Source organism: Pristiophorus japonicus, chromosome 16, assembly GCF_044704955.1.
Source record: "Pristiophorus japonicus isolate sPriJap1 chromosome 16, sPriJap1.hap1, whole genome shotgun sequence".
In the NCBI taxonomy this organism is placed as follows: domain Eukaryota; kingdom Metazoa; phylum Chordata; class Chondrichthyes; family Pristiophoridae; genus Pristiophorus; species Pristiophorus japonicus.
Window position 1 is genome coordinate 87,391,231 of NC_091992.1, and position 13,557 is coordinate 87,404,787.

At 43.8% G+C, this 13,557-nt stretch overlaps 1 protein-coding gene across 3 annotated transcripts in view; it reads right to left on the reverse strand.

The window, feature by feature from the left end:
* The window catches only part of gas7b (growth arrest-specific 7b), a 437,192-nt gene that overhangs the window by 153,635 nt on the left and 270,000 nt on the right, over window positions 1-13,557 (reverse strand). The window lies entirely within an intron of this gene.

The following is a 13,557-nucleotide window of genomic DNA, read 5'->3' on the forward strand; positions in this document are numbered from 1 at the left end:
TTTCTGTTCCTAATGTAGAGGGTCTGGAGTTCAAATCTCTTCCATTTTATTTGAGAAAACAGATTGTGCCTCTTCCTCCACCAGCTGAAAATATCAAGGAGTGCATGGGAAAAGTCATCAAGTAAAACGAAGTTCAGTAGAAAATAATTCTACAAATGTTACGATAGTGACAATTCCACGATAGGCGATTGGTGAATGCAGCTTGTGACTGAAATTAGCCCATAACTTAGTAAAGTGCTTTATATGGTTGATATCCAAGTGGAAGAAAACATTCGCTATCCCCTTAGTAAACATGATCTATTAACGGTGTATTTTTCCCCTCCTCTCCTGAAGGTATGGCTCCACGGTTGCCAACTACTGTCTGGTGCCTCATTTCTGAACCCAGATACTGGCCGCAATCTTACCAGCAATGAGTGCGAGTTTGGAGGCAGGTCCGCTGTCAAAATGGCTGTGATTGACAGCGGGGCAGAGGTCTACTCTGAAACCACCTCCTTGTGAAATCCTCAAGTGCCAGATCTGCCTGCAGATTGTAGACCCGGCACTAAGTGACGTGTCAGGCCATTAAGATAGTCAGGAAGCTGCTTAAAGCTATTTCAGCAGCATTTTTCAAGGTCCTAACCATTTTACCCAGTTTTTTTTAAAACGAGGTTCCAGTCACTCGGGAATCACGAGAGGCAAGTGTGTCAGGTTCTCAACAACTCTGGATTGGTTTGACTAGTTGATAGCTGTAGAAGTGGTATAAAAGCTACCATTTCACAGCTGTTCAATTTCCAATCTTAGAAGCTGGAACCTTCAGGATTTAGAGTACACGTTTCAGCTTTATGGAGGTCTGAAGTGTTTGCAGTGAACTCTCTATCCAGCGTCACCTCCTTGGAGCAACCTCTCACCATTGACGGAATCGCTTCTGTCATCTCAACTCCAGCTGCCATCGATTTCATCAGCATCGGTGCCCTTGAAAAAATCTCACCGTGGTCCTCAGAATCTCACCACGATCAGCCCCAACACCATCACTAGGCACACCAGCATCACCAACCTTCTCTGCAATCATCTGATGCTGCACAGTACACCGGGCATCAGCACCTGACCACATTGCTGCCCGGAACACCAAGGATGGCCTCACTGTGGCCAGATATACTTCACTTGATGCTGTACACCGGTGACTGCTACATGATGCGCCAGGTTGGCACCACACACACCAGGTTTATAAGGCATCCCTACAATGTCCAAGCCATTCCTTTCAATCATCACTATTGGTGGGGGGGGGGGGGGGGCGGGGGGAGAACAGTTATGTCTCACCATTCACTGCACCTCACTAAGCCACTTCCAAAGGTGCACACAAAACTGTCCAAGAAGGCAAAGTGTTGAAAATCAAGATTTATATGTTTGACAACACATTACCAGAAACTTTACAGCAGCATTGGCGATAACACCAAGTGCCTACCCTTGTGTGTTGTTAGTTGGTTTGATTCGACAAGGATGTGTGTGTGTGTGTGTGTGTGTGTGTGTGTGTGTGTGTGTGTGTGTGTGAGAGGTGGCTACTGAGATGGGGTTGTGCTAATGTAGATAAAGACAGAGGGAATGGGTGGAGGTGCAAGGTAAGTTGGTGTCAGTAAGGATGTGCAGGAGTAGGGGAGGGAAGGCAGAGTGATGAGGATGTGATGAGTGGCACAGCAGGATGAGGTTGTGTGGCGCTTTGCAGTAACATTACATACTCTACTGAGGTCATTGAAAGGTTTGTGCCACTGCAGCCAGCTCCTGACAACATCCCTGCTCAGCAATGTGCAACCAGGCTGCGTTGGTGTCCTGTAGAGGTCTCTTCCGCTCATGGGAAAGGAAGAGAATCTCCCTGTGTGCTGTGACTCCCTCCACAAGCATCTGGAGGGAGTCATGGGAGAGCCTGGATGCAGCTGTGTATCTTTGTGCAGCTCGTCAGTGTTTGTAGCACCTCAATGCTGTAGAACACTCTCAGCGCAACTGTCAAAATGAATGTGGACATGGTCCCTTTAAGGAAACCTGATGACGCTTCAGCAGATAACACAATCAGACCCACTTCCTTTTAATTGGCCGGGAACCTCGTAGGGCAGGTTTTGACAAGCCCAAAGGGAAAGTTGTGGGGGAGCGGACATGGAGCGAGAAGTAGGGCCGCAGCCCACCTCAGTAGGAAAAAACAAACCCAGAGTGCCAACAGAATCCGTGCAGTTAATGTTATTTCACAAAGATAATTAGTTATGCAAACATTGTGAATGATCTCATCTAATTAAAGCAAGAAACCTTGCTTTTCGACTCTAAACCTTTACTTTTCTTCTTTTACAGCCACTGCTGAATGCTGAGATTCAAGCTGGAGTATGGTTATAAATGCAAGTTGTTGCTATGATGTTGGTTGTTCCATGGGCAGAGATAGTGCCTGTGCACCAACTTTATAATATAAACCTGAGCAATATATATTAGTCAGCTAATTGAGCTCGAGGGACTGATCCTGTCCTGATCAGCCAGTCACACATTTGAACATCCAGCAAAGAATTGCTAAGCAACAATTAGGAATGGGAACCCTGACTTTTTAAAAAATTATTTCCTAGACTAGGTACATTAAGGTCAGCTACAACATCCCATATACCACCCTAAATGAACTTATTAACTCCGCACAGAACTGAAATTGGTAAAGACAGCACGCAGTTATAACAACATAAGAAATTGGAGCAGGAGTAGGCCATATGGCCCCTCAAGCCTGCTCTGCCATTTAATACGATCATGGCTGATCAGATCATGGACTCAGGTCCACTTCCCTGCCCGCTCTTCATAACCCCTTATTCCTTATCGTTTAAGAAACTGTCTATTTTTATCTTAAATTTATTCGATGTCCCAGCTTCCACAGCTCTCTGAGGCAGCAAATTCCACAGATCCACAACCCTCAGAAGAAATTTCTCCTCATCTCAGTTTTAAATGGGCGGCCCCTTATTCTAAGATTATGCCCTCTAGTTCTAGTCTTCCCTATCAGTGGAAACATCCTCTCTGCATCCACCTTGTCAAGCCCCCTCATAATCTTATATGTTTCAATAAGATCACCTCTCATTCTTCTGAATTCCAATGAGTAGAGGCCCAACTTACTCAACCTTTCCTCATCAGTCAAACCCCTCATCTCCGGAATCAACCTTGTGAACTTTCTCTGAACTACCTCCAAAGCAAGTATATCCTTTCGTAAATATGGAAACTAAAACTGCATGCAGTATTCCAGGTACGGCCTCACTAATACCCTGTACAACTGTAGCAAAACTTCCCTGCTTTTATACTCCATCCCTTTTGAAATAAAGGCCAAGATTCCATTGGCCTTCCTGATCACTTGCTGTACCTGCATACTAACCTTTTGTGTTTCATGCACAAGTACCCCCAGGTCCCAGTGTACTGCAGCACTTTGCAATCTTTCTCCATTTAAATAATAAACCTCCTCTTTGATTGTTCTGCCAAAATGCATGACCTCACACTTTCCAACATTATACTCCATCTGCCAAATTTTTGCCCACTCACTTAGCCTTTTGCGGATTTTGTGTGTCCTCCTCACACATTGCTTTTCCTCCCATCTTTGTATCATCAGCAAACTTGGCTACGTTACACTCAGTCCCTTCTTCCAAGTCGTTAATATAGATTGTAAATAGTTGGGGTCCCAGCATTGATCCCTGCAGCACCCCACTGGTTACTGATTGCCAACCCGAGAATGAACCATTTATCCCTACTCTCCGTTTTTTTGTTCGTTAGCCAATCCTCTATCTATACTAATATATTACCTCCAACTCAGTGAACTTTTATCTTGTGCAGTAACCTTTTATGTGGCACCTTGTCAAATACCTTCTGGAAGTCCAAATACACCACATCCACGGATTCCCCTTTATCCACCCTGTTCGTTACATCCTCAAAGAATTCCAGCAAATTTGTCAAACAAACTGAGTTGCACAGGCGAGGAATTCCGAGGTTCGAGTGCCACCCATGCGGAGTTCGGAGTTGGGGCAGTTACCCTTGTTGGGGAGTGCACATTTGGTGGGCGTCAGATGAAGAAAGAATCTAACTTAGCTGGAGTACTCCCTCCATGGTCACAGTCTGCCAACACTCATGTTCTAGGGACACAAAGGCCCCAAGTTTCCACACGCGGCAAAACAGGCGCCCCTCCGAGCTGGGCGCCCGTTTTTCGCGCAGAAAACGGCGCCTGAAAAAAAACGCGCTATTCTCGAGAGCTTTGCAGCTCGATGTCTGCTTGGCGCGGCGCACAGGGGGCGGAGCCTACCACTCGCGCCGATTTTGTAAGTAGGAGGGGGCGGGTACAATTTAAATTAGTTTTTTTCGTGCCGGCAACCCTGCACGTGTGCGTTGGAGCGTTCGCGCATGCGTAGTCTGAAGTACACATTGGCACTCGGCCATTTTAAAAAGTGCTGCAGAAAAAGTAAAAATTTGTTTATTGAACCCTTGCAAAGGCTTGCATTTTAATTTTCTTGATATTTCTGTGTGTGAGGGTGAGGGAGTGCATTCTGTAATTAAAGATAGACTGTGATAAACGGGACACATGCACTTGTTTGAGACTATTCAAATTCTTTGTAGCTGTTCAATTTTTAACGTTTTTTAATAAAACCACATTGCCCCTCCATGATCAGCACTGAGGCTTCTTGCAGCTTTCTCCCCCTGCCGTCCGTCAGGCCCGACGGCAAACGGCTGCCTCAAGTATTGAGGCTTCCTGCAGCTTTCTCCCTCCCTCCTCCTGCCGTCGGTCGGGCCCGATGGCAAACCGCTGCCTGAAAAGCCTGCCTGAAGCACTTTCACACAGGGAGGAACATGGTTTATTTAATCTTTTCTTTGCTTATAAATTTTTATTCAGGTTGGATTTATTTGTATAATATTTGTATAAGTATAACTAAGGATTTATTGGAGAATTTAATGACTTCCCTCCCCCACCACCTCGTTTCCGACGCCTAATTTGTAACCTGCGCCTGATTTTTTTAATGTGTAGACAAGGTTTTTTCAAGCCTACAAAAATCTTCACTTGCTCCATTCTAAGTTAGTTTGGAGTAAGTTTTCACTGTGGAAACTTTCAAATCAGGCTTCAGTGGCCGGACACGCCCCCTTTTGAAAAAAAATTCTGTTCAAAAGTGAAACTGTTCTACCTGACTAGAACTGCAGAAAACTTAAATGTGGAGAATTCCGATTTCTAAGATACTCCGTTCTCCACCAGTTGCTCCTAAAAATCAGGAGCAAATCATGTGGAAACTTGGGGCCACTTAAACAAAGTATGGGAGGGTGCCTTGTGCCTGTGAAACCAACAAACGTCAGTGCCCTTCGAATGGGACGGGGGGTGGGAAATAAAAAAAGAGAAACAGTAGGAACAATTAGCTGCCATCTACATTTAAAAATGCATAAAATTTACATGCAGCATGAACTACTTTGCCCTCCCACAGTACACTCTGCATTCGTGCGATCATTTAGATAGGCTGTAAAGCAATAAAGGGATTTGTTAATTAAACCATTATAAATTGGACAACTAATTGGAGTGTTCAGCTCTCAACTTTATCCATTAATTGGAGCCAGTACAGATTATAGGAAATTGTAAGTAATTTAATCTTAAACAGGATGATTCTGATAATGGTTTTAATAGGCCAGAAGGAATCGTGTCCTTCTATTTCTGTATTTGTCTCCACCTGCCAGTGCACTATTCATGCCATTTACAAACTTTAATTGCAATGTCCGTTCTTCAAATAAATATTTCCATCATTTTCACTTGTGCCTGGTGCATTCAGTAATCTGTCCTGATCTACAAAGCCAAGATGTCGAGGCATAAGGAGGTTCAGAAAATCTGCTGATATGTTTTAGCATTGAGGTACTGGGTGATCAGAATCCTCAAAGTTTGAAACAAATACAACTGGTTTTACATATTTTCTGACTTTTTAAAAAAAAAGCTATGAAAAGAAAATGCATATTGGTGGATTTATCTGGAGCAGTAGTAAAATATTTAACAGAATATATTTAATCTGTAACTCAAAGTAGAAGCTTTGCGATAGACCCTTCTTCTAATACTTTGACATTCTATGCCAGAAAGGCACAATACTGATAACAAAAGCAAAATACTGCGGATGCTGGAAATCAGAAATAAAAACAATAAGTGATGGAAATACTTAATTCAACTTCACAGATGCCACCTGACCTGCTGAGTATGTCCAGCATTTTCTGTTTTTATTTTAGGCACAATACGGAGTTTCTCCTCCCCATGAGCTTCCTTGGCTTGAGGTACACGCTTGTATTTACAGAAGTACGCCTGTCTCCCAAAGCCCTGAGCGAATTATTCCATCAGACATGACTGCTAACACTGTTCAAATCATTATTTACTTTTTTTTAATGCTTCTGCGCCTTTAGTATTTAGATTCAACTAAAGATATTTCTTCAATAACTGCCGAAGGCAAGAAGCTACCATCGCTATTCATTTGTTTGCTCGACCGACAGACATCGAAGAAGACAGCTAGAATATAATTTAACTTTCTACAGTGAGTCCTTTGATGACTAACTCGACCGATTTTTGCTGGGAACGAGCTTCCACAGATTGAACAGTGGCTGCTGGAGACTCCAGATTGGAGACCTGGATTCTTCAGGCAAGACTTTCTTAGCTGGCGTTTACATTCAGCATCAGCAATTCGATGGGTCTCATAGTAGGAGGTGCCTCCATGGATGGGTTTTCATCAGGCTCTCGTGTTGAGCAAGTTGTTCAGTTCTGGACGTCTCCTTTGCATTGTTTGAGTCACTTTTAAGCAGTATTTATGGGCCGTAATTTGCGGCCTCCTGCATGCATCAGTGGGGGTCATGCAAGTTCCGGGTTAGGCATGCGCTAAAACCCAGAATTTGCAATCTGTCGGAAAAAGGGCATTCGTGGTTGCAGAGTTGGGCTATTTCTGCCCAGCAAATGCCCATGAACTTCTTATGCCTGGTAAAAGCAGGCGCAAGGCTTGCTTTTACCAATGTAAGAGTTTTTTTAAAAACAAGAAAACAACATTTTATTAATAATTTGTACATTTAAAAACCTGTGATTAAGTTGTTTATTTTTAGCCCCTTTAAAATATGTAAATTTATTTTTCACAAAATTAATTTTCTTAGATATTTAATTAAATGCCATTTTAATTAATTTTAAATGCGTGATTTTTTTTAAAAATTGAAGCGTGGATGTATTTTTTGGGGCATTCCCATTCATACTAATGGGGCTTCTGTACATATGGAATCTCCATAGGGATCCACTTCGGTCATTTGTTGGGCCAGCACACTTGACCCCAGTGGTGCTTGCGAACAGCACGTGCCCCTCTTCCCGCAGGAACCCGGAGAGCCGCAGGACCACGAGTTTCCGTACCTCCCCGACCACCAGGTACGTGGGCATTTTATTTGCGGATCGGAGACATTTCCCCGCGGGAAGCCTCCGACCGCAAATTCAGGGCAATATCTCATATGCAGGCAACAAATGTGTCCTTTTATAGGGGGAAACAGGAAGGTGAATTACCCCCACCCCCCCCCGTCCCCCGCACGTGTTGATAATGATTATTCTTCCCTAGCTCATGTGGATGTCTAATTGCACACTGTGCAGATTATACAAACTGCTGGAACTGCAATGGATCAGATACAATGACATCCATTTCTAAAAGTTATTTTCCTTCCTTTATTTTCCCTCATTCAATGCAAAATATCTACCTGCAGCAACAATTTTTATTCCAAGTTTTTAAATCAAATGTAACTCTGCATCATCCAAACAAAAAAAAGAGTACAAGAGTCCTAGGAGTTCAATCATCCGCCGAAAAAAATAACAATTAAAATCATTTTCCCCTAGATTCCCTCACGAGAAGCACTTCACCTCTGCAGGGATCCATTGGCCGCAAGCACAGGATTGCTCAGTTCAATTTCTTCAATAGAGCGTTTATATTGCACAGGACAGTGTGTGCGCGTGTTTCCCATGATTTGGACTCACCTCACCTGCAGCTTAGATTTCAGAATACTAGTAATACAATACAACAGCGTCGATTCAATCTTGCATGTGGGCAATCCTACCCAAGCGCAATTATTTTTAAATTGTCATTGGGTCCCTGGACTTCTCCTTCCCACACCCCCCTCTCACTCCTTTCCTCCTTCCCACACCCCCCTCTCACTCCTTTCCTCCCCCCCACCCCCTCCCGCCCCCATTGTCTGTACGGGACAGTATGGTGCCTTTTACTAACAGGCCGAGTATTCTTCCTACTCCTGGTCAGAAAACTAGCTGTTTGAGGCATCTGGAAGAGATGCTTATTGTTTGTCGCTGCCAGAATTGGGCCTTTGGTGGCTGGGGAAATAACACCTGTTGAACTGATACTCCTTCCTGCCAAAGCATCGCTTTATTTAGGTTACACATTTGCCACTGAGCTGAAAACTTCAGCAGTGCTACAATATAAATGTAATGCACAGAGATTCAAACATTCAGATTATACAGTGCAATAAAGAAAGAGAAAGAACTTGTGTTTACATCATTCCTTTCACAAGCTCAGGGCATCTTCACAGCCAATTAATTACTTTTCAAGTATAATCATTATTATAATGTAGAAAAATATGGCACACAACTCGCGCACAGCATGCCCCACAAACAGCAATGAGACTAATAACCAGACAAATGGCGGCCAAAACACCAAATGAACTCCCCTGCTCCTCTTCAAATGGTATCTTGGAATCTTTTACATCCCCCTGAAGGCAAACAGGCCCTCGGTTTAATACCTCATCCAAAAATGGCACCACTGACACTGCTGCATTCCTTCCGTACTGCACTGAAGATTATGTGCACCTAGATTATGTGCTCAAGTGTCTGGAGTGGGGCTTGAACCTACAACCTTTTCACTCAGAGTGCTACCACTGAGCCAAGGCTAACACCAAGCATAACTGTACTGTGAACTGCATGTAATTTGAAACATGTTGCTGCAATATTCTGTCACCATAGTTTCCAGAATTATTTATTATATAGATTCGCAAGAATTATCTGCATCAATGCATATAACCAATTATTGAAATATCATTGTTAACTCTAAACAAATCTTGCAGCACATAAATAATATACACAATTTGTATTACTGTTCATTCTATTCAGAATTAGCTCACTAATAAACTGAACATTTCATCTTTTCTCATAGGCTATCTTCTTCTATACACGGTCAACGTAGTTGATTATATTCCAGGATGGATGTGCTAATTGACCATTCCAGGATCACTCCACACGCGTGGGTCTGCTGACGAGAATTTGCTGCCACTCTATCGCTGCAATAAGCTGGCAACTTTCTGGGTCATGTCTCTTCAATAAGAAGAGCACTAAATGCTGTCATTAGTAATGGCAGAGCATGTTATTTGCTGGATTGCATTGCAATCTTCAAAATGATGTTTCCCCTTTTAATTCTTATAATTGAAGACCGCCAACTACGTAGAGGAGAAATTTGCGAAACAATAAAATATCGAAGTGGTCTTGGTGGTTCTAAAGGTAGAGTGGAAGTCAGCTATGCTATTGAGGCTGAGTGAAATGGGTTTAAATACAGAAGGAGATTGATATGCGTTCTAAAATGCCGTTGAAGTCTTCAAAAAACCATACATGAACAAACTGCATAAGACAAAGCTTCAGAGTACCTACCTCCTTTTAGCCTAACTTGGTTCTCCCATGCAGTATTGCGGGATTGTTACATTGTCAGAAATGCTGCCCTTTGGATGCAATGTTAAACCAAGACCTCATTTGCCTGTTCGAGATTGAGGAACATTAAAGATCGCATTTGCATATGTAACAACTGTCACTGCACCTAATCGTAATGAATTATGTCTGAAGTGCCTTGAGACATTTGAGAGAGACTTGATAATGAGCTATACAAGTGCAAATCTTTCTTTAAAGACTTAACCTGTGATTATTGCTTTTAGAGAAACACTAACACCAAAACAATCAGCAAGTCTTGCATACAAAGTTAATTATAAATTAATGATTCGTAGTGAATTTTACTTTGTCTGATATCGCTTCTCGGCTTGTAACTGACCTGACAGGGGAGTAACCACCATAACCCCAAGGTGGTTCTCCCTGGATCAGGAAGGTATATGCTTGCTTTTTTGGAAATAGGAGGTGGGTGGGGTGGCTTGACCCATCCACCTCCACGGAGGTGTGTGGGGGACCTGACCCATCCACCTCCATGGCACGAACCTGGTATTGCAGTACTTCCAGGAACGGTGCAGTGGCTCTAGGCCTTTTGGCTAAGAGCATTGGCACAGAGTGATCCTTGAATGGGCCCAAGGTGACCTCTGGCGTTTGTGATTTGACAAAGAATTGGAATGATTGGCTACGAATTTAAAAAAAAACTATTCCATTGAAGAAGCCTCATAATAAAGCCACATTTTTCATGCTTACCAATTTGAAATGAAACACGATCACAAAGCACATTTGTCTAGTAACTCATTGCAGATTGTAACATTTTAATGTCAACAGCAAACGTTATGCAGACCATAGTTAGTGCAACCATTCTGTTGGCCATGAGCAAAGGTGAATGAATGAATAGAAATGCTGCAAAGTCTAGGTGCTCAATTTTCCCCAATGCTGTTTTTTGGCGTATGTCAAGAGTTACACCCATTTTTTGGGGCCCTGACTACTCCAAAAAATAACTTGCAAGTTTCCCCATTCCAATTTTTGAAACTGGCGGCGTGCAGCCGGACATTTAACTTTGGGGGGGTGGAGCCTAATGTCCGCACCGAAAAAATAATCCCCCCCTTCTGCGCAATCGCAAAAAAATAAATGAAGTTTTTTTACATGACTGCTATGGGCGCGGATGCCCAGTACATCTCCCGGTCTGCATTCGACCATTTTTAAAGAGCCAATTGGGTGTGAGAACTTTGAGTGCTGTGTGAGAGCTTTAATTCTCAGCGAAAAAAAATCAGAGCAGCAATATGCAATGCGGCTCAAGGACCAATAATTTCTCACAGGACAAAGTTACTGTAATTGAGGCCAGATGGCATGAGCTGGACACCAGCAGAGGCCACATAAAAGTTTCACCAAAAGAAAAGAAGAAACGCTGGAACCAACTTGAAGATTACTGTGCAATGGGGACCACCCAGATGTCTGGAGGCCAGTGCAAAAAGTGGTGGCAGGACTTTGGTCAAGTGTAAATAATATTTTCACTTATTCATTGGAATTGCAATTGTAAATGTGACCATCTGTATGTCCCACCCAGCAGAAAGATACCCTCTCTAAAAAGTTATATTTTCATCTTTGCAAGGAAGGTGGCACACAACAAAAGAGAGAACTCAAACAGGAGGAGGCCCGTCAAATCTGCACCCACTGACACCCTTGGAAGAGAGGGTCACTGCTTTGATGGGTCCTGCATGAAGAAAAGCAACCACCACTGCACAAGCTGGGCCCACACTCGAGGGAGGGTATGTCCTGCAAATTCTAGAGTCTGGCTGCGCGATCTAGCCATGCTTTCGTTCATGGGGACGTCTCTGGCAGCTACGCTTTGGTTGATGCAATGTGCTATCATTCATCGTGGTCCTTCAAATCAGCCTACTGCCTGCACTGTGTGAGCCTACTCATGCCACTCTGTCCCCTCCTCTGCTGCTAACCATTTGTCTGTTCTATTTTATTTTGCAGAACTTGAGGCCAAACCGGACTAGGCTTAAGCCAATGCAGATGTTGATTCAGATATGGATGAGCCTAAAGAGGATAACATCTTCCAATCCCACCTTCCAGACCAAGAGCATGGGATTGAGTGAGAGGGGGAGGATGAAGCCCCCACTGTTGTACTCACGCTGGAGGAGGGGCCAGGCCCTTTCCTGAGTGGTACGAGTGTTGGGACATTCCATGGTTTCTCTCAATCTGAGTCTGCAGATTCCCGTGGGGTGCAGTGAGGCATATCCAGGGCCCCACCGTCCAAGACTGTGGGTCCCAGTGGGATGCAGCGAGCCACACCCAGGGTGATGAGGGGAAGGAGAGCTCGACAGCACTCTCGAGGTCCAGGATCTAACAGATGTGGTTCACATGATGGCAATGAACGCGAAGAGCATTGACCTAACCCGATCACTCCTGGATCCCATGAGTGGGGTGGGTGATGAGGTATCGGGACAGTCGGAAGAAGTAACAACATTCTTACGAGAAATTGGAACACGGTCTACTGTCCGGGCACATGGAGGGAATGTCTCAGGTAGCTGATACACTGTCGTGGCACATGAGGGAGGGAATGTCGGAGGTAGAAACATAGAAAATAGGTGCAGTAATAGGCCATTCGGCCCTTCGAGACTGCACCACCATTCAATAAGATTATGGCTGATCATTCACCTCAGTAGCTACTGCAATAAGGGAACATGCCCAGACCCCAGGGCCATTGACGGAATCAACTGCCACTCCCACTCCAATCCCCAGACCAGCCTCTGAAGAGGCCCAAGCCAGGCCTTCTACATTACCGCCTGCCCATGCCCCCCCTATTAAGAAGTGCGCATTACCCAAGATGCTCAAAAGAATAAGCTTGGTACCAACCCGAGAAATGCTGCGCCATCGCCTGCGGGCAGGGGTGGAGTCAACAAGACCATGTGCAGCAGGTTTTCTTAGAATAAGGTGGAGGAGAGATGGGTGCAGCCTTTCTTTGCTGTTGTTTTTGTTGTTGTTGTTAGAATTCAGCAGAGGAGGAACAAAGGGTCTAATTAGGAGGGGGAAAATAAAGTATGAGGGGAAGTTTGCAGGGAACATAAAAACTGACTGCAAAAGCTTCTATAGATATGTGAAGAGAAAAAGATTATTGAAGACCAACGTAGGTCCTTTGCAGACAAATCTGGTGAATTTATAAAGGGAAACAAAGAAATGGCAGACCAATTGAATACATACTTTGGATCTGTATTCACTAAGGAAGACACAAATAACCTTCCGGAAATACTAGGGATTCGAGGGTCTCGCGAAAAGAAGGAACTGAAGGAATTCCTTATTAGTCAGGAAATTGTGTTAGGGAAATTGATGGGATTGAAGGCCGATAAATCCCCAGGGTCTGACAGTCTGCATCCCAGAGTACTTAAGGAAGTGGCCATAGAAATAGTGGATGCATTGGTGATCATTTTCCAACATTCTATTGACTCTGGATGAGTTTCTATGGACTGGAGGGTAGCTAATGTAACACCACTTTTTAAAAAAGGAGGGAGAGAGAAAATGGGGAATTATAGACCGGTTAGCCTGACATCGGTGGTGGGGAAAGTGTTGGAATCAAATATTAAAGATGAAATAGCAGTTCATTTGGAAAGCAGTGACAGGATCGGTCCAAGTCAGTACGGATTTATGAAAGGGAAATCATGCTTGACAAATCTTCTGGAATTTTATGAGGATGTAACTAGTAGAGTGGAGAAGGGAGAACCAGTGGATGTGGTGTATTTGGACTTTCAAAAGGCTTTTGACAAGGTCCCACACAAGAGATTAGTGTGCAAAATTAAAGCACATGGTATTGGGGGTAATGTATTGACTGATAGAGAACTGGTTGGCAGACAGGAAGCAGAGAGTTGGAATAAACGGGTCCTTTTCAGAATGGCAGGCAG